Source organism: Prionailurus bengalensis, chromosome A2 (assembly GCF_016509475.1).
Source record: "Prionailurus bengalensis isolate Pbe53 chromosome A2, Fcat_Pben_1.1_paternal_pri, whole genome shotgun sequence".
In the NCBI taxonomy this organism is placed as follows: domain Eukaryota; kingdom Metazoa; phylum Chordata; class Mammalia; order Carnivora; family Felidae; genus Prionailurus; species Prionailurus bengalensis.
This window is the reverse complement of record NC_057348.1, coordinates 142,942,499-142,962,739: the sequence shown is the minus strand read 5'-3', so window position 1 is coordinate 142,962,739 and position 20,241 is coordinate 142,942,499. Positions and strand designations below refer to the sequence as shown.

The window sequence follows — 20,241 nt, the reverse complement described above, 5'->3', positions numbered from 1 at the left end:
TGTTTACTTAATCAATTATTTTCTTAGGAAAAATTCTTAGACATGTAATCACTGCTTTTAAGATTCTTGATAGATGTTATCAAATTGTCCTACGTTGTTATACACACAATAGTGGTGGGTAAGTTGACCTATCTTTTTGTACATTATCAAAACTAAGTATTATTATTTTTTATCTTTATCAATACCAGACGTTGGGGCGCCTGGGTGGCTCAGTCGTTTAAGCATCCGACTTCAGCTTAGGTCCTGATCTTGCGGTTAGTTTGAGCCCTGCATCCGGTTCTGTGCTGACAGCTTGGAGCCTGGAGGCTGCTTTTAATTCTGTGTCCTCCTCTCCTCTCTCTCTCTCTCTCTCTCTCTCTCAAAAATAAATAAACCTTAAATTTTTTTTAAATACCAGATATAAAATTTATTTTATTGTTTTAGTTTGCATATCTTTCATTCCTTATGAGCTTGAAGGTTTTTATATACTAATTAGCCAATTGTATTTATTATTTTGCAAATTGCTTGTTCATTACTTTGCCTATTTTGGGGGGTATTCCCCTGTTTCCTATTGATCGGTAAGAATCTCTTTTGGACTGAGTACATTAACCCTTCATCTGGCATATATTTTACAACTTTATTTCTGTAGTTCATTCTTTCATGTATGGTGTAACTTGCCCGACAGCACTTTAAACAAATTATAAGGTAACCTCCATCAAGATTTTTTTCTCTACTTTCTGTCTTTGTGTTATGCCTAGAAATGTGTTTTGACAGTCCTAAGGAAAATCTCCTGGGAGAGGCCTGGGTTCTCCAAAAATATTATCTTTCAATGAGGCTTTTCTTTTTGTACTCCAAACTCTCAACTAAATTATTTGTAATCTGAGTACCTCAAATTGTAAGTCAAATGATGCGAATTTATTGTAGTACTCTAGTTTGAATTAAGATCAGTGTTATTTTGGATTAGAATTAGATTTTAGTGGAACGGTTTCAGAGGATTGTCCATCACTTGTACATGTAGGGGCCAGCCTGTGAATGTTTGATCGCTTATAGGAGGCATGGCTACTCTGAGTTAATTCCAGGAGGCAGGGAAATAGCTCTCTGCTCTTCTTTCTGGGACCAACAGAAACATACATGTACACATGCATGCATGGGTACACACATGCGTGTATTCTGATCTCTGCCATCACAATTCTGGAATGCTATTTCTCGTCTCATCTAGTGAGATGAACCTGGCCTTTCTCCTAGATGTACAACAACCTTGTACCTACTTGTACTCCATTCCTGTTTTTCTACATTCTCCAGCTCATATACAGCAATCACTGCTTGAAGACTATCAAAAATCTTTCTCTTTGCTGAGGCTGGAGACTCCCACTGCTGCCTCTAGGGGTGCAGATCTCAATAAGTCCTTTTGTTTTACTCATATCTGATGGGTTTATAGTCTCCATCATGTCTTGTTCACACTGAGATCTTTCAACTAGGAAATTAGTTTTAAACTAGACTAAGTCTATCTATTTTCAGAATTATCAAAAAATATATTTTTTCTTGTAGCTTTTTCATGATTCATTCTTTTATTTTTTAATTTTTTTTTCAACGTTTATTTGTCTTTTTTGGGAGAGAGAGAAACAGAGCATGAACGGAGGAGGGGCAGAGAGAGAGGGAGACACAGAATCGGAAACAGGCTCCAGGCTCTGAGCCATCAGCCCAGAGCCTGACGCGGGGCTCGAACTCACGGACCGCGAGATCGTGACCTGGCTGAAGTTGGACGCTTAACCGACTGCGTCACCCAGGCGCCCCGATTCATTCTTTTATAATAAAGTGTTGAATTCATCCTCGTTTTATATTGTAAGATATGAAGTAGACATCTAACTTTTTAATTTATGTATAGCCAACATCGTTTATAGAAAAAGCCATCAAGTTTTTCAGTGATTTGAAAAGGCCATTTTAATCAAATTCTGTCTTATTACATTTTCTGGATCTGTTTATAAATTTTCTGTCCCACTGATCTGACTATTCATTTTTTTTTGTGCTAGTACAACTGCTGTTTTAAATATTATAGTTGAATTTATGTATGTTAATATCTGGTAGAATGAGTTGTCATTAGGATGAGTTTCAAGATTTTCTCGGCTTTTTCTTATATAATTAGGTACATTGCATAAAGTTGCTACAAAAAACTGTATTAAGATTTTCTTTAGAAATAGGTTGAATCGGGGTGCCTGGGTGGTTCAGTTGATTAAGCATCTGACTTGGTTTTGGCTCAGGTCATGATCTCGCAGTTCATGAGTTTGAGTTCTGCATCAGACTCTGCTGGAGGAGCAGAGCCTGCTTGGGATTCTTTTTCTCTTTCTCTCTCTGTCCCTCCCCCTCTCTCTCAAGATAAATAAATAAACATTTTTTTTAAAAAAGAAATAGGCTGAATTTACAAATCGGCTTGGGGAGAATACTGGATCTGTACTAGGTAGTAATGCAAATTCTTTTTATTCAACTTATGTGGGGCTCTCAATAATATATTACCAGTTTTTGATATAGTTCTGGAAAATTCTCAATAAGTTTATTTATGAGCATTTTATATTTGCTGATGTTATTATTAAAGGGATCTCTTCCCCATAGTATTTTAAGGTGATTATTATAAGTGTATTAGAAAGTTACTAATTTTTTTTACATAAGGATTTTGTAAGTGGCACTTTTATTTACTATCTAAGTGCTTCTAATGGAATTTCAGATGATTCAATTATCTTTTCAAGTCAAAATTCATGTTAGAAAATGGGGATAATTTAGTCTCTTCCTTATTTATATTATTTTAGTTCTTTTATTTGTCTTGTTGCATTGGTTAGGACATCCAGAATGGCATGCAACACTGATTGTAATGCTGGGCATCTTTGTTTTGACCCTGACATAATGAGAATGACTCTAATATTACATTTTAGGGGGATATAAAGCTTGTTTTTGATCTCTAATAGTTACTGTTGACTAGGCCAAAAACAATTTCTAATTTAAACTATTTCTGAAAACATTATCCATATGAATTTTGTCAAATGACCTTTGTGTCACTGACTTACAAAACAGTGTATATTTTCACTTATACTTTATTAATGAACTTATTAAAGTAATTTTTTCCTTTGTGTCTTTTTGCGTAATAAAAACTCTTTAGATATGTATGGTATATTGTTCTTTTATTATAATGCTAGATCTAATGATTACTTAATATTTAGTATTTTAGTGAGAATTTTATACATTAATATTCATAAGTGAGATCTAGTTGTAGGAACTTTTTTAATGTTTATTTATTTTTGAGAGAGAGAGAGAGAGAGAGACAGAGTGGGAATGGGAGAGGAGCAGAGAGAGAGGGAGATGCAGAATCTGAAGCAGGCTCCAGGCTCTGAACTGTCAGCACAGAGCCCAACATGGGGCTTGAACCCATGAACAGTGTGATCACAACCTGAACTGAAGTCGGACGCTTAACCCACTGAACAACCTGGGCTCCCCATGACTCTTTTTTTTTTAAATCTTTTTCCTGGGGCACTTGATTCTTGATGTCGGGGTTGTAAATTTGAGCTCTGTGTTGAGTTTAGAGATTACTTAAAAATAAAATTAAAAAAAAAATAAAACCTTTTTCCTAACAAGTCATTTTTTTTTAGCTAGGAAGAAAAAAAGAAAACATAGCTCATCGCAAAAACATATAGCCTGACATTAAAATACATTATATTATGATGTCAATTTCATGTGTATTATATATAATAAAGTGAAGGAAATAATTTAACAAAGTAAAAGCAAGAAAAATATGTGCTTTGTTAATCTTTCTTTTGTTACACTTCCACTCAGCCAAATCAGTGTAAAAATGTTTTTTAATAATTCTGATGTTTTCATTTCACTTTATTAGAAAGGACATTGCCCTTTATGGGTGAAGAAGAAGAAAAAAGACAATCACTAAGGTAATTTAAACATTACTGATTTATCTGGCATATGCCTTTAAAATAAACTGGCTTATTCTTCACTGCTTAATTACTCTTAAGAAAATTCCTATTTTTCATCTCTTGACCCTTTGATATGGAAGACAATGATTCAATGGAAAGTAGAAAGCTGCTATGTAAAAAGGCAATAATTCCTCATTTAAAACAATTAACAATGATAAAGCAATAAAGGTACTTTACTCATATCACTACTTTGCGTGTGTAGCTAAGCTATGATACATTTGATCAAGCTTCCAACTAAGCAGAAATACTAATTCAAATGAACTGCACAAAGTAAGATGGATAAATTTTAAAATTGTATTTTATAAAAAAGCTCTCTACATACTATAGTGATATTTTTGATAAAACAAAAGAAAAATGTTTTCTTCCTTCATGATTTAGGCCATTATAGATAGCTTAGAGAGGATGACTTCATTAATATATCTTCCTTTGGATTGGGATATGAGTAGATTTTACTACTAACTTTTAAACTGAAACTCATACAAGATGTAAAATTCAAGATAATAAGTAGAATTTGTTCATTAAAGATTGAATTTTTCTTTGATAACTTAGAGATAGTTGCTGTTGCTCTGAAAAGATACAGAAGATTTAATTATATAATTTCTTAGATTTCTTAATGGAGCTTTTAATTTTTACAACACATTTTTTTATAATTGGTCTTTTATCATCCTTAATAACCTACCTACAGTTATTCAGTTACACTTTAAATTAGTTTATTTTAAATTATATTAAACATCTAATATGGTGAAAAAACATGATGGTACTTATTCTGGCTACCTACTAAATTTGGTTAATGACTGTATAAAAGGAATAACTTCTGACACACTTAACTAATTAGGGTTTTGGTACTTTTAGTATGAGGGTTAGTCCTTATAGTAGCTTCCTAGACTTTATACCTTACGGCAACTTTTCTAATGTCAAATGAAGTTAGGTCCCAAATATGAAATGTATATTACCTCTTATGCAGAGAAAGCTTTTACAGTATTGCACTAAGAATCCCTCATTTAAAAAGAAAACACTCCATTTTTAACAATACAAATGATATACCTAATTGATTAGAGTTATTTTATTTTTACAAATATTTATTAGAAAAAATGAGAAAATAATGTATTCTCACTGTGTTTGGGAAAATACTTGTATTCATGTTTTATATGAGTATATACGCATTTATCATAATACCATGATTATATAATGATGGTGCCTATTCTTAGTGAAATAAAATAATCTAAATTTGAGTGCTTCCAATGACCTATTACTGGTATGAAATTGTGGAATATGAGAATACTATGTATGAAATAAAGAAATCTTAAGTAGAATATTGGAATACCTAGAAATAGTCTATATTGATAATAAAATGTCAGAGAATGCCTAAGTTCAAATGAGAAATTTCTGGAATGGAATTTATTTCTCCTCTGTTTACTACCATCGGGAATATCCAGGCAATATTCCTTTCATTTCTTCTTATTAAAAGTTTAGAAATTAAGGATTAAAGAAATATTGCAAGGTAGCAGGTAGAAATAGAAATCAGGAAACCCATAAAGCGATTCTTCATATTTCTGAGATCATTCAAGCTCAGGGGTAAATATTTAGGTCAAATTTGGGTCTGCACTTAACTCAGTTCTACAATAAGTTCTCAGGATGTCTAATGGTTTTTTTCATATCCTACTCATAATGGCCAAGGCATCAGACCTAATCAAATGTGATCTCAATGTAATTAATCAGTAATAAGCCTTGCCAGCAGAATGTTAGGAGAGCACAGGTTAAAGAATGATGAAAACATTTTTACTTTTACAAGTGTTTCCAGTTGGCAAATTTGGTTTAATATTAAAAAATAATCTAAAACCTCCGTTCTTTGGGGTCCCTTTAAGCAAATAAATGTATTCTAAAAAGAATATTTTTAATATAAGCATAGATGTATAATTTAAATTATAACTTTTAATAGTGTTTATTAATAAAATATTATAGTGTTTATTAAGTGATTATATTCAAGACAAGAGACATTATATGTAATCATCAAAAGATGAATTTGGTAACTAAATTAACTACATAGCTATTACCGTCAAATGTACATAGTTAGTAGATAACATCAGTTTTTCTGTGCTCCGTGCCTAAAATATACTGTTTCCTTAATTTTATCATTTAATTAATAACCTCAACATTACCTTATTTTTTTAATGTTTATGTTTGAGAGAGAGAAAGTGCAAGCAGGGGAGGGGCAGAGAGAGAGGGGGACAGAGGATTTAAGAGGGCTCTGTGCTGCCAGTAGAGAGCCCAATGTGGGACTTGAGCTAAGGAACTGTGAGATCATGACCTGAGCCAAAGTCAGACACTTAACTGACTGAGCCACCCAGGCGCCCCAACATTACCCTACTTTTGATACTTCAGAATAGTATCTTTCTCCATATTGAGTCTCACATTTAAACAGTTACCAACTATTGCATTTTCCACCACACTATTTCTTGCCATTTTCCCTTCTCTCCTTTTAAAACTATTGTGATAGCTTTCCATTTTGCCTCCCTTTTATATGGATAACACAGGTTAATGCCCCTTAGCTACTTCATTTTTTATGCTCAAAAGTTTTCATTCAGTTCTTCATTACTGACGAAAAGGTTTATCAATTTCCTGGACTGACATCCAGGGTTCCCCATGATGTACCCCCAATTCACTTTTCCAAATTTACTTTCTAACATCGCTAGGGTGATTTTTATAATTCCAATCCAACTAGTATATTTATTGTTGCACAAATTTTCCTTCATCCCATATCTTGAATCATTGCTCATGCATTTTCCAACTTCAAAAGTGTTCTTATTTTGTATTTTCTATCCATGTAAGTCTTCATCTTTTATTTCCAAACCTCTGGTCAAGCTATCCAGCCTTCATTTGGATCGCAACTTCTTCCTGCTTCTAAATCAGTGCATTGCCAATACCGTTTCTTTGACATAAATATGGTCTATGTGTAGATCTATTGCTTCTCAATAATTTCCACGAGTGTCAGATCATGATTTGAACTGAATAGAAAAGACTCAAACATTGCTCTTACGTTACTGCTTCTAATAAGCCTTTGCTTTTGACTCTTCTCTCATTTGGTCTATATGTTCCATTTTGTTTCTCCTATTGAACTTTTTTAGTAGAAAGGTAGTCTTTCTAAACTCTTATGGATCTGAGATTGTATTTCTGTTCCCTTCGCTTAGCTGGGTATAAACCCATGGGTCTTGGACTTTTGCTTCTGAATTGGTTAGACTTGTTACATTGTCTTCTGACATTTAATGCAGTAGAGTCTGATTTTTCTTAACTAGAGAGTTAAGGTCTTTTGTTTTGCCTCAAAGCTTGAAAGATTTACTTTCTTATCCCTGTAATTCTAAAAATAATTGCCAGTTTGTTTAGGTGTAAGATGTTAGAAGTTCTGTGGGATTTCAGGGCTTGAATTCTTGTTTCTGAGATCTTGGGTGGGGAGAAATCACAGATAAAATAAGGCAATCACATGCAAAGTGATGCATCACTTTATTTAGGACTTCTCCAGTACTCAATATCCTCCAAATGTGGGATTTCTAAACTGGGAAACACAGCTTATACTGTGGGACTTAGTGAAGTTATCTGCTTACCAGAGTCCACATACCCAGCCAGCCACACAGACGATAGCAGCTTCCACAGAGGGCCAAGCTCCAGGAATCTCCCACTACATGGGAATGGGAAATGAGCATTTGGTAGGCTTCCTCTCTTTTGAAGAGCAGGAACCAACCGCCTTTTCCCATCAGTAAAATGTGCCAAAGAATGTCCTGGGCTCCATCCAAACCAGGGAGTGCTTACTTTTTTGTGGAGAGCTATGAAGTAGATGAAAAAAGTAGAAATGGGGGCAGCTGGGTGGCTCAGTCCGTTAAACATGTGACTCTTGATTTCGGCTCAGGTCACGATCTCATGGTTCATGAGATGGAGCCCCACTTGGAATTCTCTCTCTCACTCCCTTTCTGCCCCATGCATGCTCACTCTCTCTCAAAGTAAATAAATAAACATTTTTTTAAGTAGAAATGACCTCTTGCATATTTAGACTCCCTCCCCATCACACTTTTAAAAACAATATTTAGCCTATTCTTCCATTGGTAATTATCATGATACTTAAAGAGAACTTTTGATTTCTTCCTTAGGAACTCCAAACATTTTTAGCTTTGATTTTTGTTCTTTGCCCTCCCCATTCATCATATTCATTCTAGTCACTTCCAGCACTTTTGTCTCTTTTCTTTCTATTCAGAAATAGCCTCTCAAGTCTGCTTCTATATTCTTAACATGGTTTCTTTTCCTGCCCTTTCAGCCCCTCACTACCCTCTAATTTGAATTATAATAGTGCGGACACATATTATTTTTTTCTTACAGTTTTTTATTTCTCTCATCTCTTTCTCTCATACTATTGTCCTTTTATCCTCTTTTTATTCACTCCACAAAGTGTTCATTAGGCATGTATCTTTTACCAGGCATTGTTGTAGACCCTGAAATATAACAATGAATTCCTGAAATTAATACTTGCTGAATGCTTGGTCTATTCCAGGTACTGTTTTAAGTACTTGCGTATATCAACTCATTTAATGTACCCCATTACCCTATAATGTAGGTTTCATAGATTGTCAGAGGCAAACCCTGAGAGAAGCATTTGCGTGCAGACACTTCAAGTGGGAAGGGATCTCAGGGAGGACTGGTAAGGGAGTGGCGGACAGAGGTGGAGAAGGAAAGGAAGGAAAGAGAGCCTTGACAGGGTGTGTAGACTATGGGCAAACCTCTGGTATAGAGATGGCTTCAATGTTCTGCCCAAGGGGTGACTAAGTGGACATATTTATCTTCAGATTTTCACTCATTATAGTGTGGAGTTTTAACTACTTGGCACCTCTGGCCTACCCTGCACAAAGGTTGAACACTTACTTTCTCTAGGCCAGAGGACACTTTCAGGCTGAAGAGTGTAGGTGCTGCAGCGTGAAGCCATCTGATGGTGCAAGAATGGTGCATGCTGAGGTATTGGGATGCTAATCACATCAGCTACATTTAGTACTGAATGAGAAAAATAAAGCAAAGAGAGAGTAAGTAACTTGCTTAAACTCACACAGCCAGGAGAGGTGGTAGATCCAGGATGTGAAGTCAGGCCTTTAATCACCGTGATACACTGCCCTTGTGCTCAAGTGCTGTTAAGATTATGCCTATTTTAAAGCATGGGCAATAAAGGGCAATAAAGAGTGAAGGAAGCTGCTGTTCAACAGGAAGAGCCTTTCTGAAGAGGGCATCTGTGTACAGAGCCGTGCTCAAAGTGGGACATGAGCCTCAGGACCTCAGGATACCTCAGGAGAGAACCGTACAGTGTGGAGAGTGGCATATTTAAGTAAGCGTATTTAAGATACAGCAAGGAGAGCGGGGTCGCTGGAGCAGGGTGAGTACAGGGAAGAATGACAGGTAGCCAGGGGCCTTATCTTGTAGGGCTCAGATGCCTGTGTAAAACTTCCTGTGTTTTAAGCTCCTACATCACTAATGCTGTTCTTTCTGTTTCCTGTTGAGTACATCAGTTTTCTAAGATGTTCGTCTAGTACCGCTGTCGAAATGTTTTCAAAGCTCTTCTCTTCCTATGACTTTTCAGAATCAAGTTCTTTTTTCCTTGTTTTGGAGTGTTTTCCAGAGGCACTGTGTGTTTTTATTTTCTTGTTTGTACATTTGTGTAACAGGGACAACCTCTCCAGAGCCAGGACGGGTGTGTTGCTTTTCTCTCTACTCCTTTGTTTGGCCTTTCACAGCCAGAGAGTACGACAGGGGAATACACAAAGCTCCGAGCCCGGTTCCTCATATCTAGAAGGCTTTCCTTTTCTGCAACATTACTGCTCTGCAGTGGGATCTTTTCTTCTGCTCCCCACTATGAGCGAGCCAGCTGGGGTCCATATTTCTTCAGGAAGTAAAGGGAAATTAGTGGTTATGCACAGATGGCATCCTGGGCGGTGCTGTAGGCAAAGGCACAGAGAGGAGGAGTTCTGTGGCAGGGCCCTGGATCTGTGAAGAGGGGCACGGGCGTGGGGGTGTGCAGGGCAGTAGTGGTGGACAGAGATTACTTCTGCTGCCTCAAAAGGCAGTGGCTGTGCAGCAGACAGCTTCTCAACAGTTATTTTCTTCCTGGCATTTTGTAGAATGCGATGGTGTTCATGAGCACGACCCACTTCCCTGTGGGTCTGTAGGGGTTTGTGCATTTCCTAATGCGCTAGAGGTAACTCGACCCCTTTCCAAATTAGTAAATCATAACAGAATGCAAGCACTCGTGTAATCTTAGATGTAATTGTACTCAAATATATATAAAAGAATATTAATAAGAAACCACACGTTTCTTACCTCACAGCTGGCCTCAATGCCCAGACACTCAGTTTTTACGTTGTCAAAAATCTGTCATGTCTTCAAGGTAGTGGGGGGCATATATGGGGTCTAGGAAGGCAAACAGCAGAGGGAGGACCAACGGTCATTTTGGCAGCATTTCAGGTGAGTAGATGTATTTCACGGGCATTCCACTGGGTATACTTTTAAGGCCACGTTAAGCCATTTAAAAATTCTCTCCAGATCCTAGACTTAACTTACCGTAAGTACTTTCGTTATCTGATATTATTTGTTTTTCATTTTTTTTTTTTTACTTTTATGTTTTTTAGTGTTCATACTTGTTTTAGTGGGAAATTGGAAAGGCCCATATCGGAGACATCTGCCTAGATGGCAGTTTATCTCACTGAATTTTTTTTTTTTAATCTCACTGTGCCAATTCAATAAAACTAGTTTTTATTTAAAGTGCTTTAGTTTCAAAAACCGTATTTAAAAACCTATATTATTCTGAGGCAATAAAATGCTGAATCAGATATTGTTCCTGTATTTTATAGCTCTCATATATTAATTTATGAATATCAGTGATTAGAAGTTTGTTTTTTTTTAAAGTATGTTGTCAATCTACTTATATACCTCATACCCCAATCCCCAGAAGTTTATAGAATATTTTAAATTCTGTCATCTTAGGGGCACCTGAGTGGCCCGTTTGGTTTAGTGTCTGACTCTTGGTTTTGGCTCAGGGCATGATCTCACGGTTTCACCAGTTCCAGACTGCGTCGGGCTGTGCGCTGGCAGTGCGAGCCTGCTTGCGATTTTCACTCTTCCTTTCTCTCTGCCCCTCCCCCACTCGTGCTGTCTCTGTCTCTCTCAAAATAAATAAATAAATTTTAAGAAAAAAATACTGTCTTATTGAACTTACGTGTTGATATTCATTAATATGGGAATATACTTTGTATGTATCATAATGAATTTCATATTACAATATTTTACTTGAATACATTTAGATGCTAGCTAAAATTATTTCACTTTTGTGATTCAATAATTACATATAAGTATGTGTATATTTGTGTAGTTATATTACTAAATAAAATACTAAATATATTAAAATATGTGTGTATGTTTACTAATAGTACATATATTTAAATAATGTTTTATAGATTTTATATTATATAGTAAATTGAACATAGATAATTAAATACTGTGATATACTTGGAGGAAATATTATTTTGTTAAAAAGGAAAATGATACATGCAGAATATATAAATTTATATTTTCAAGTGCTTAACAATATATTTTATGAGTGAAGACCCATTACTCATGCAAGCCAGAAACAAGTTATGTCTAACCCTCTTGGAGCAGATTCTTGGGTGGCCAGTCCTGATTTCATCAGTATTTTCTTCAGAATGGGAGGTTTGTCTGGCTTACACTTACAGTTTTGTTTTAAACTTATTTCATAGTTGTATAGCTCTGGTGTGGGATATATCGATTTTCATGAAAACCTGAGAATTTTTTCTGGGAGGTAGGAGAGATACTTTCCAACGCCTCCACTGTATTCTGAAATAGAATGGACTCAGGCCCAGAGGCAGGAAAGGGCATGGGATTCCTGAACGGAGTTCCCTGGAAGGTTACGACAATAGAACAATTAGGACTGGAGCCCAAGCCTGGTTCTGGGACAGAAGGGAGAGTAAATGATGTAAAGAGCTGGTTGGGGGACCGCCCTGCCTGGGGGAAAGCCCTGCAACTCAGAATATTGGCAGAGTAGGAAGTGCTCGTGTAGACAGACACAGAGATGCAACAGGCCCTCTGGAGTCTGGATCCCTACGCCTGTGAAAGGCTTTGGACTATCAAAGAACTGTTGGCTCCAAGTAACCGGTCCGGTCTAGCAGGTAAGGCACTGAAACCTACCCTCAAGGAACCACAGACCAAAGGATCCATGATAGCCACCAAAATCAGGAGGGGGCTCATCTCCTACTTTTTTTTTTAAACTTGATCTGCCAATGATGACGATGATGATGATGATAGCGGCTGGCATAGGGTTTACTTTGTGTCAGGTGGTCTTTTGAAAGTGCTTAATATGCATTAATTATATTACTTCTCATAAATATGCCGTGAGAAAGTATGTCCATTTAAAAGGTGAAGAAATTGAGGCACAGAGAGGCATGTTTAAAGGCGCAGCATAGTAGTTGGATGAGTTGGCCTCCTCAACTTATATTCTGACTTCCAGGTCATCCCCTGTGTCTATCCAGCAGCCAGTGGATCTTCTGCTGCAGTCAGTGCATTAAACTAGGAACGAACCACATTGAATTCTTCTGTATTCCCCCTACTCTTAGCCATATTATTAAGCAACATAGAGATTGTGGACCTTTAGCAGGGGTGGGGTAAGCCTCAGAAGGGACTAACAGGGCTTCCTGCTGTTATCTGTGGGGTCCTGAGCCTCACAATCAGGGGCCTGACTGTTGCATGTGCTTTGTAAAGAAAGTTGCCTTAGACTGAAATATGCATGCATCATATGTATTTATGCCTGTGATAATTCGCGATCTAAGTTAAAGGTGGCACAGAGAGCAGATAACTTTCTTTCATGATCGAGTATAATGAGATTACTCTTGAAGGGACCAACTTTGTTCAAGATGCAAATCTAGAGGTTTGTGACTAGCTACAATCCGCCTGGCTGTTGATAACTTGTAGACTGTGTGCTTTGATGCTTTCACAAAATCTCCAGTTGTCTTGAGCAAACATCTGCTCTTGTCATTTCCTTTGCAATTCTTTTTCACAGCATGTTACCTCATCTGAGAGAACCCACAGACTATAAAGGCTGACATGAGGTACTATCCATTTCTAGCAACATGTAAGAATGTGCATCAATTTAAGTAACTTTGGATATCTTTTTATTTCGTTTATTCTCTTCCCCAAGCCCCATTATAAGCTGCCAATGATTTTTCATTTCTTTTTAAAGTGCTGCTGAAAATCAGTTTTGAAGACTATTATCAGAGACTTGTATTAAAACAATCAGAATCCCAAATCATTTTTTTTTTCTAAAATAGAAGCTTATTCTGCATATGTGCATATTTCCAGCTTCTCCTTTTCAGGCACATTATTTTAAGATGTGCTTTGAGCAAATATGTCTCTAAGTTATACACATACACATCCGTAAAGGAGGCAACGTAAGAGGATCATCATGAGGCATCCCTAAGATACCCGTAGTTGTCAGGATGGCCAATTGTTGTAATAAGCATTGACAGCATTGCTCAGTGGATTCACATGATAAAGGTTGATTTCTTCATAAACATCGCAGTACAATGCAGGTTAGTGAGGCTAAGGAAGGACCATTTGCCCCATGGAGTCAGCCATTCGGGGACTCGGATTCCTTTCTCACAGTGACTTCGCCATCTGCTAGGGCTTCTCAGTGCTCTGCTGGATCTTTGCACCTGGCTAGTCAATAAGGGAAGACAGTAAGGGAAGAGCACATGGGAGATCCAGCAGGATGTCTTTCAGAGGTGGGGCTGGAAGGGTCATGCAGCACTTCTCACATTTCACTGACTAGAACTCAGTCATGGCTGCACATAGCTGCAAGGGATACTGGGAAATGTAGCTGCCAGCCCAGGAAGAAAAGAGATACAGTTTAGTGAATAAGCTAGTGCGATATGTCTCATTAAAGAGAACTCATCCTAGTGGCTGACTTGGTTCCCATCCTCTAACCCCGGAAGGTAGGTCTCTTGTGAAGGAGGGATATAGAACATATTTCCTTAATCACCTCACATAGATACCTGTGTAAACATGTATTCCCTTCATGTAAATGTGAATGCTTAGAGGCCAGAGGTAGCATTGTGTCTAGAGGCCCTACTTTTAGTAAAATTAACAGTTCTTGGTTTTTTTTTTCCTTCTCATCACCATTTCTAATCACTTGTATTTTTCATCCTGACTCTGATTTCTTCAGCGTTCTCACATTTTTCCCTACTGTCAAGGGTGGCTGAACGTAGTTAGGTGTTAGGAGAAAGGCACTTTGGTTAATTGTAAAATTCTCGTAAACTCACAGATGTAAAATCCTGCTGACATTCATATTCTTATTCCTCGTTCAGACGTGTTCCAAGTGCCCCTGCAGATCACTGTTTTCAGGGCAACTGCACTTTCACTTGCCCGTCTCTGTAAACCCAAGGCTGCACACAGTGTGGCTGTTGATACAAATGCTGATTCCCTTGATCTGTTGGTATCCACTTGTCTAAAGTGAAGCTCTTTCGGTTTGCCTCTGAGCATTAATAACTACAAATTCCTGGGCCTGTGTTCTGATTCCACGGCCTTCTGATTTCTAGTATCCATGGGGCTCTCTAATGCGTGCCTTACTCATTCTTAAAATGTTTATCTATTTTTGAGAGAGAGAGTGGGGGAGGAGCAGAGACAGAGGAAGACTCAGAATCCAAAGTAGCTCCAGGCTCTGAGCTGTCAGCACAGAGCCTCACGCAGGGCTGTGAGATCATGACCTGAGCCGAAGTCAGATGCTTAACCAACTGAGCCAACGAGGTGTCCCACTCATTCTTTAATCCAGATTAGTTTGAGGGGCTCCCATTTCCCACCCCTAGCCTATGCTGCTGGCCACCAGCCAGATCTAGAGTAGCTTTTCAATTGAAGCCAACAGTTAACAGCTAAAGAAAATTGCTAATTGACAGAATTAAAAAAAAAAAAGTGGAGAGGAGAAATGTAGGCGGCTTCATGAAGGAGGCATAATTGTGAAGATAATTCCTGTACCCCTTCACATCGTATTCTTGACTGCCACCAGCAGTGTTCTGTTAGACCTTTCATGTAACACATCCCCAGCTCTAGAAATGGGAGCAGGGAAAGGAGAGCTCTTACAGTCTTTCAATTTCTATGTCTTTCTGTGGAAACAAGGGAACCTTTTCTGATAAGAGGGCAAGTGCTCTCCAAGGAGAGCACTGTAAGAGGGGCAGCCTGACCTAACTTTACGTATCCACGTGTCATCATCCCAGTTTCAGATCTTATATCCAGGGGAAGTATTCTTGTGAAATGGACACCTTAAGGGGCCCCTGGGTGGCTCAGTCAGTTAAATGCCTGACTCTTGGTTTCAGCTTAGGTCATGATCTCACGGTTTGTGAGATCGAGCCTAGAGTCTGGCTCTGCACTGACAGCACAGAGCCCCCTTGAGATTCTCTCTCTCCCTCTCTTTGCCCCTCCTCCTCTCATGCTGGCTCTGTGTGTCTCTCAAAATAAATTTAAAAACAAAAAAGGAGACCTGACTCTTCATACATGTGGATTAGAGCCATTTGCTGGAAATTGGAGGAAGTCCAGCCCCTACATGCTCCAGGGATCTTCAGAGAGCTGCCAGTCATGATTAGTCACTAATTCATTAGTCAAGAATTAGTTACCTCATTCTTCCTGGAACTAATTTTAGAAAGTCCTCCATCATTTCAGTTTCTTTAGAGCGTCATCTCCCCCATCAGTCCCTGTCCTTGATCTGTTCTTTCATGCTGTATCAGGGACCACTAGCTGTCAGCTAATTTTTTCTTCTTCATGGCCACAGGCTACACTCTGTTTCCCAGCCTCCCTTGTATGTAAGTGTGCCCCTGCCTCAGTTTACCTTCAGTGGAAGTGAGTACATGCCACCGAAGCCCAGCATACAAACTTCTCTCATGCTTTTCTTCATGCTTTTTCTCCTTCTGGCTGACTTGCCTACTGAACACCAGATGACCTCGGAGCCACATAATGAAGCAGGCAAAGAATCATCATTCTGGGTCCCTGGATGACTGTGAGAGCTTCCCCATTACTCTAAACTCTGGCCCTAAACAATTACATGAGGAAAAATTGTTCTTGTTCTTTAAGACAAAGGAATTTTGAGGTTTGTTTTATTTCAGTCTGGCCTATCTTAATTAATTCAGAAGGATTGGACTGGGCTTAATTTGGTGATTTTGATACCAGGAAATAGCCTAGATTAACTGTAGCTGTTTCTTCTAGAACTATCCAGTAAAGGTAATTTTGGTTCAATCCGGTCTTGGGTAGGCTTCAAGTCTGTCATGGATTTACTTCTTAGGAATTGAAGTGATTAAGTAGACATATAACTTGTGATCCATTTTCATGCCACCATTTATTCTTTCTTTGTGTTTGTCTTCTTTATTTCTTGCCCATGTGGTATGGCTAACTACTTAAAACTTAAAAAAAATCACTGAGAAATGTATTTTAAACATTTCTACTCTTGAATCTTTTTTTAAAAAAATTTTAATGTTTATTTACTTTTGAGAGAGAGAGAGAGAGATGGAGAGAGTGCAAGCAGAAGAGGGGCAGAGAGAGAGAGAGGGAGACACAGAATCCGAAAACAGGCTCCAGGCTCTGAACTGTCAGCACAGTTCTGCTGATGCGGGGCTTGAACTCACAAACTGCAAGATCATGACCTGAGCTGAAGTCGGACATTTAACTAACTGAGCCACCCAGGCACCCCTCTACTCTTGAATCTTATATCTATCTATCTTATCTCTGATGTCTATGCCTTATGAAAATCTGAAATTTACAAAATGAACAAACTTAAAGAAAATGTTATTCATGCAAAAATGTGCAATTGTTGCATATATTTTTATATATGCATTTTTACTTGCATTTATTAATTATTAATTAGCATTAGTAATACATATTATTATCTGAACCAATGGGGTAGATGAGTGACGTATGTGTTGTTTATGGATGTTGTAACAAGTAACCACAAATTTAGTGATTAAAACCACACAAATTTATTATTTACAGTTCCTGAGGCCTGAAATCCAAAATGAGTCTCAATGGATTAAAATCAAGGTGTCAATAGAGCCACGTTACTTTCTGGAGGCTCTAAGAAAAATTCTGTTATCTTGTCTTTTATCAGTCTTGGAAGCCATGTACATTCCTTGGCTCAAGGCCCTCTCCCTCCATATTCAAAGCTAGCAACGATGGAATCCCTTTCATACTGAATCACTCTGATCTCCATATCTGCCCTCCTTCTGTATTTTAAGTACCCTGTGATTACACTGAACCCACCTGGATAATCCAAGATAGTCTCTCAGTTGATTAGCTTCCTTAATTCCATCTGCTACTTTAATTGCTCTTTGCCATGTGATATAATATATTCATAGTTTCTGGGAATTAGGACATGGACATCTTTGGGAGGATACAACTGTTCTGTCTACCACAAGTCCTGTACCAAAAGTACCTGGATGATAGCCATGTCCTTAATGATTGTAAAGTCTCCACAAAAGAACAACTATGGAATGATAATACTGTGATAGAAATGAATCAGAATTTATTGTAATACATAAGAAGACCATTGAAAACAGACTGAGGTCAAGAAGAGAGAAGATATTGTCATGGATTCATTCTTGGTTAAGCTTGGTTGATTTAGTGAGAAAGGGTTGGATTAGCTAAATATAAGCAATGCAAGAAGAGTGTGAGAATTATCTTGAAGGCCATGAGAAGCAACAAACAAACACTTTTTAGAGTATAGAGTGGCACAAATAGTTTTTCTTTTAGAAGGATCATTCTTATAGCCCCTGGAGGGTTGGTTAGACAGAGATAAGACTAGAAGTAGGGAGATCTAAAACACTTTGACAAACATCCAGTGACTGATGATGAGAGAGTGGCGCTAGAGACAGAGTGTGGGGCACGTTCAAGAACTATGTACGAGAGATTCTCTGGCAGTTGGTAATGCTTAGCTAGACAAGAGAGAAACAAAATAGGTTCTAGAGTAACTTGTTTTTTGTTGTTTTGTTTTGTTTTGTTTTGTTTTGTTTTGTTAGGACATGGAAGTGTTAAAAATAAATATAGAAGGAACAATAGCTTTCTAGAGATAAAGACTTTTGTTTTAGATACGTTGAGTTAAATTCCCAATGGGCCATGGGCCATTCAGGGAGAAGTCCAGTTGAAAATGAAATAAATAAACATGGCGCTCAGGAGCAAAGTTAAAGAAATATAGTTTAAATGAAGATTTGATGATCTGGTGCCTTCTGATTCATGATACCCCATCAGGGGTGGGATATTGTCAGACACATGTGTCGACTGACCATCTCCTGATTTGGTTCTCCCTAGGTGTCCATTGGTACAATTCATTCTTTCACATCTAGGATTGTAGAGGTTTGGGCCTAGCCCGTTTCTCAGAAAAGCAAACAGGAAAAAAAAAATCAAAACAACAATAAGATACATAAAACTAGGTGAGGATTGGACCTAGAAAAGAGGCTCTATTGCTAGTATTTTCTCTTCAGAAATTGGAGAGTAGGGTAGAGGTAGAAAGAGGAAGCACGTGACAGGACAATTTAACACAGGTGTAGGGACACCCTGCTCACAGATGGAACTTATCTTACATGAATGTTCGTTAAATGAAAGTGAATCAACAGGCAGAGGAGTGCACGAGAGGACAAGGCTAAGTAGAGGGAGACAGAAAAAGAGAATGAGAAAAAGAAAACACTTTAGGCCAATTGAATGTCCTGTGACAATAAACTGGTGATGTTGATTTTCTGATGGATCCAGGAAAACTGTGTTCAAAGTCACTTCCAAGGAGGAATTCCAAAATAGTGTTCTGGGCAATGAGAACAGCACCAAGAAAGTGTTTAAACTCCCAGAGGGTCACAAAAGGACATGTTTCATTAAATGCATGTATAATACAGTACACTTGGTACAAGAAATCCGTCTCATTTCTTTATAGCCTCATTATGTTCATTTTTTAAAAGCTTAAAGGACAAAGCAGTGCTTTAGTGATGGCTGCACTTCACTATTATAAGGCAGAGTGCAGGGTTTAAGTCTGAATTTAAAAGATTTTTGATTGTGTAGATTCAGGATCAGACCCCAAATTGTGTGCCTTTGAGTTTGATCACCATTCAAGCCAAGCTCTGAGGCTTTTGACATTGTGAAGAAATAGTGACAGATCAAAGGATAAAGAGAAAAATCACTGCAGATAAAATTCGGTTCACACATTTTAAAGGCAGGTATATCCTATATACCATTGAGGTGCAAGGTCAAGCTGTTAGTGCTGATGAGATGGCAGCTCAAGAGAGCAGAAAACATTTTATGTTTTGATGACAGTGGAATGACCAACACACTGATCTTTAATCCCTGTGTTTGCTAGAGGGGAAAGTGAAGGAAGGCAGCAAAACAAACACAAAGCAGTTTACCAAAAAGCCATCTGTATGTAAGCTTTGAGTCTCCTCAGACTCTTCTTAGAGATGCCAATGAAAAGTCCATCCCCTTCCAGTGAAAGTGTTCTTTTCCCTCATTTGTAAAAATGAGGCAAGAATTATAAGGACATATCTTTGGTTGAGGCAGCATTACTATATTATGTTAAATTCCATTTTTATTATATATCTATAATATGTTTTTCCTGATTTGTTTTATAACCATTAAAATGTTTATATTAATCCTTATAATTAGAATTATGAAATCTTGGAGTTTTAACAAGGGTGGTGAATCTTAGAAGCCATTTAGTTATTCTGTGCCATTTCCTAAATAATCACACAGCAAGAGTTATGATTAATACTTAAACTTTCTGAGTGGCTCAGTCATTTAAGCATCAGACTCGATTTCGGCTCCAGTCTTGATATCATGGTTTGTGAGTTTGAGCCCCATGTTGGGCTCATGCTAACAGTGATGGGCCTTCTTGGAATTCTCTCTCTCCCTCTCTCTCTCTACCCCTTCCCTGCTCTCTCTCTCTCTCTGTCAAAATAAATAAACATTAAAAAAACCTTAAACTTTCTTTGTATTGAAATAAAGTGCCCTGTCAGGGAGGGAAGCTATCAGGAGAATGACGTCGGCACTAATAACCACTTGCTTATTTCAGTGATAATATTTGAGGATCAGATGAGTTAAATAGATGGAAGGAAGGAAGGAAAAGAAGACAGAAAGGAAAAAAGGGAGGGAGAGAGAAGGAGGGAGGACAGTGTAAGAAAGGGTATGTTCATGAGGAATAGACAAAAACTCTGATTTTCTAGGGGCACTATAAATTAGGGAGAAGTAG

At 37.8% G+C, this 20,241-nt stretch overlaps 1 protein-coding gene across 3 annotated transcripts in view; it reads left to right on the top strand.

The window, feature by feature from the left end:
- GRM8 (glutamate metabotropic receptor 8) overlaps window positions 1–20,241 on the top strand; it is a 774,850-nt gene that overhangs the window by 537,219 nt on the left and 217,390 nt on the right. The window lies entirely within an intron of this gene.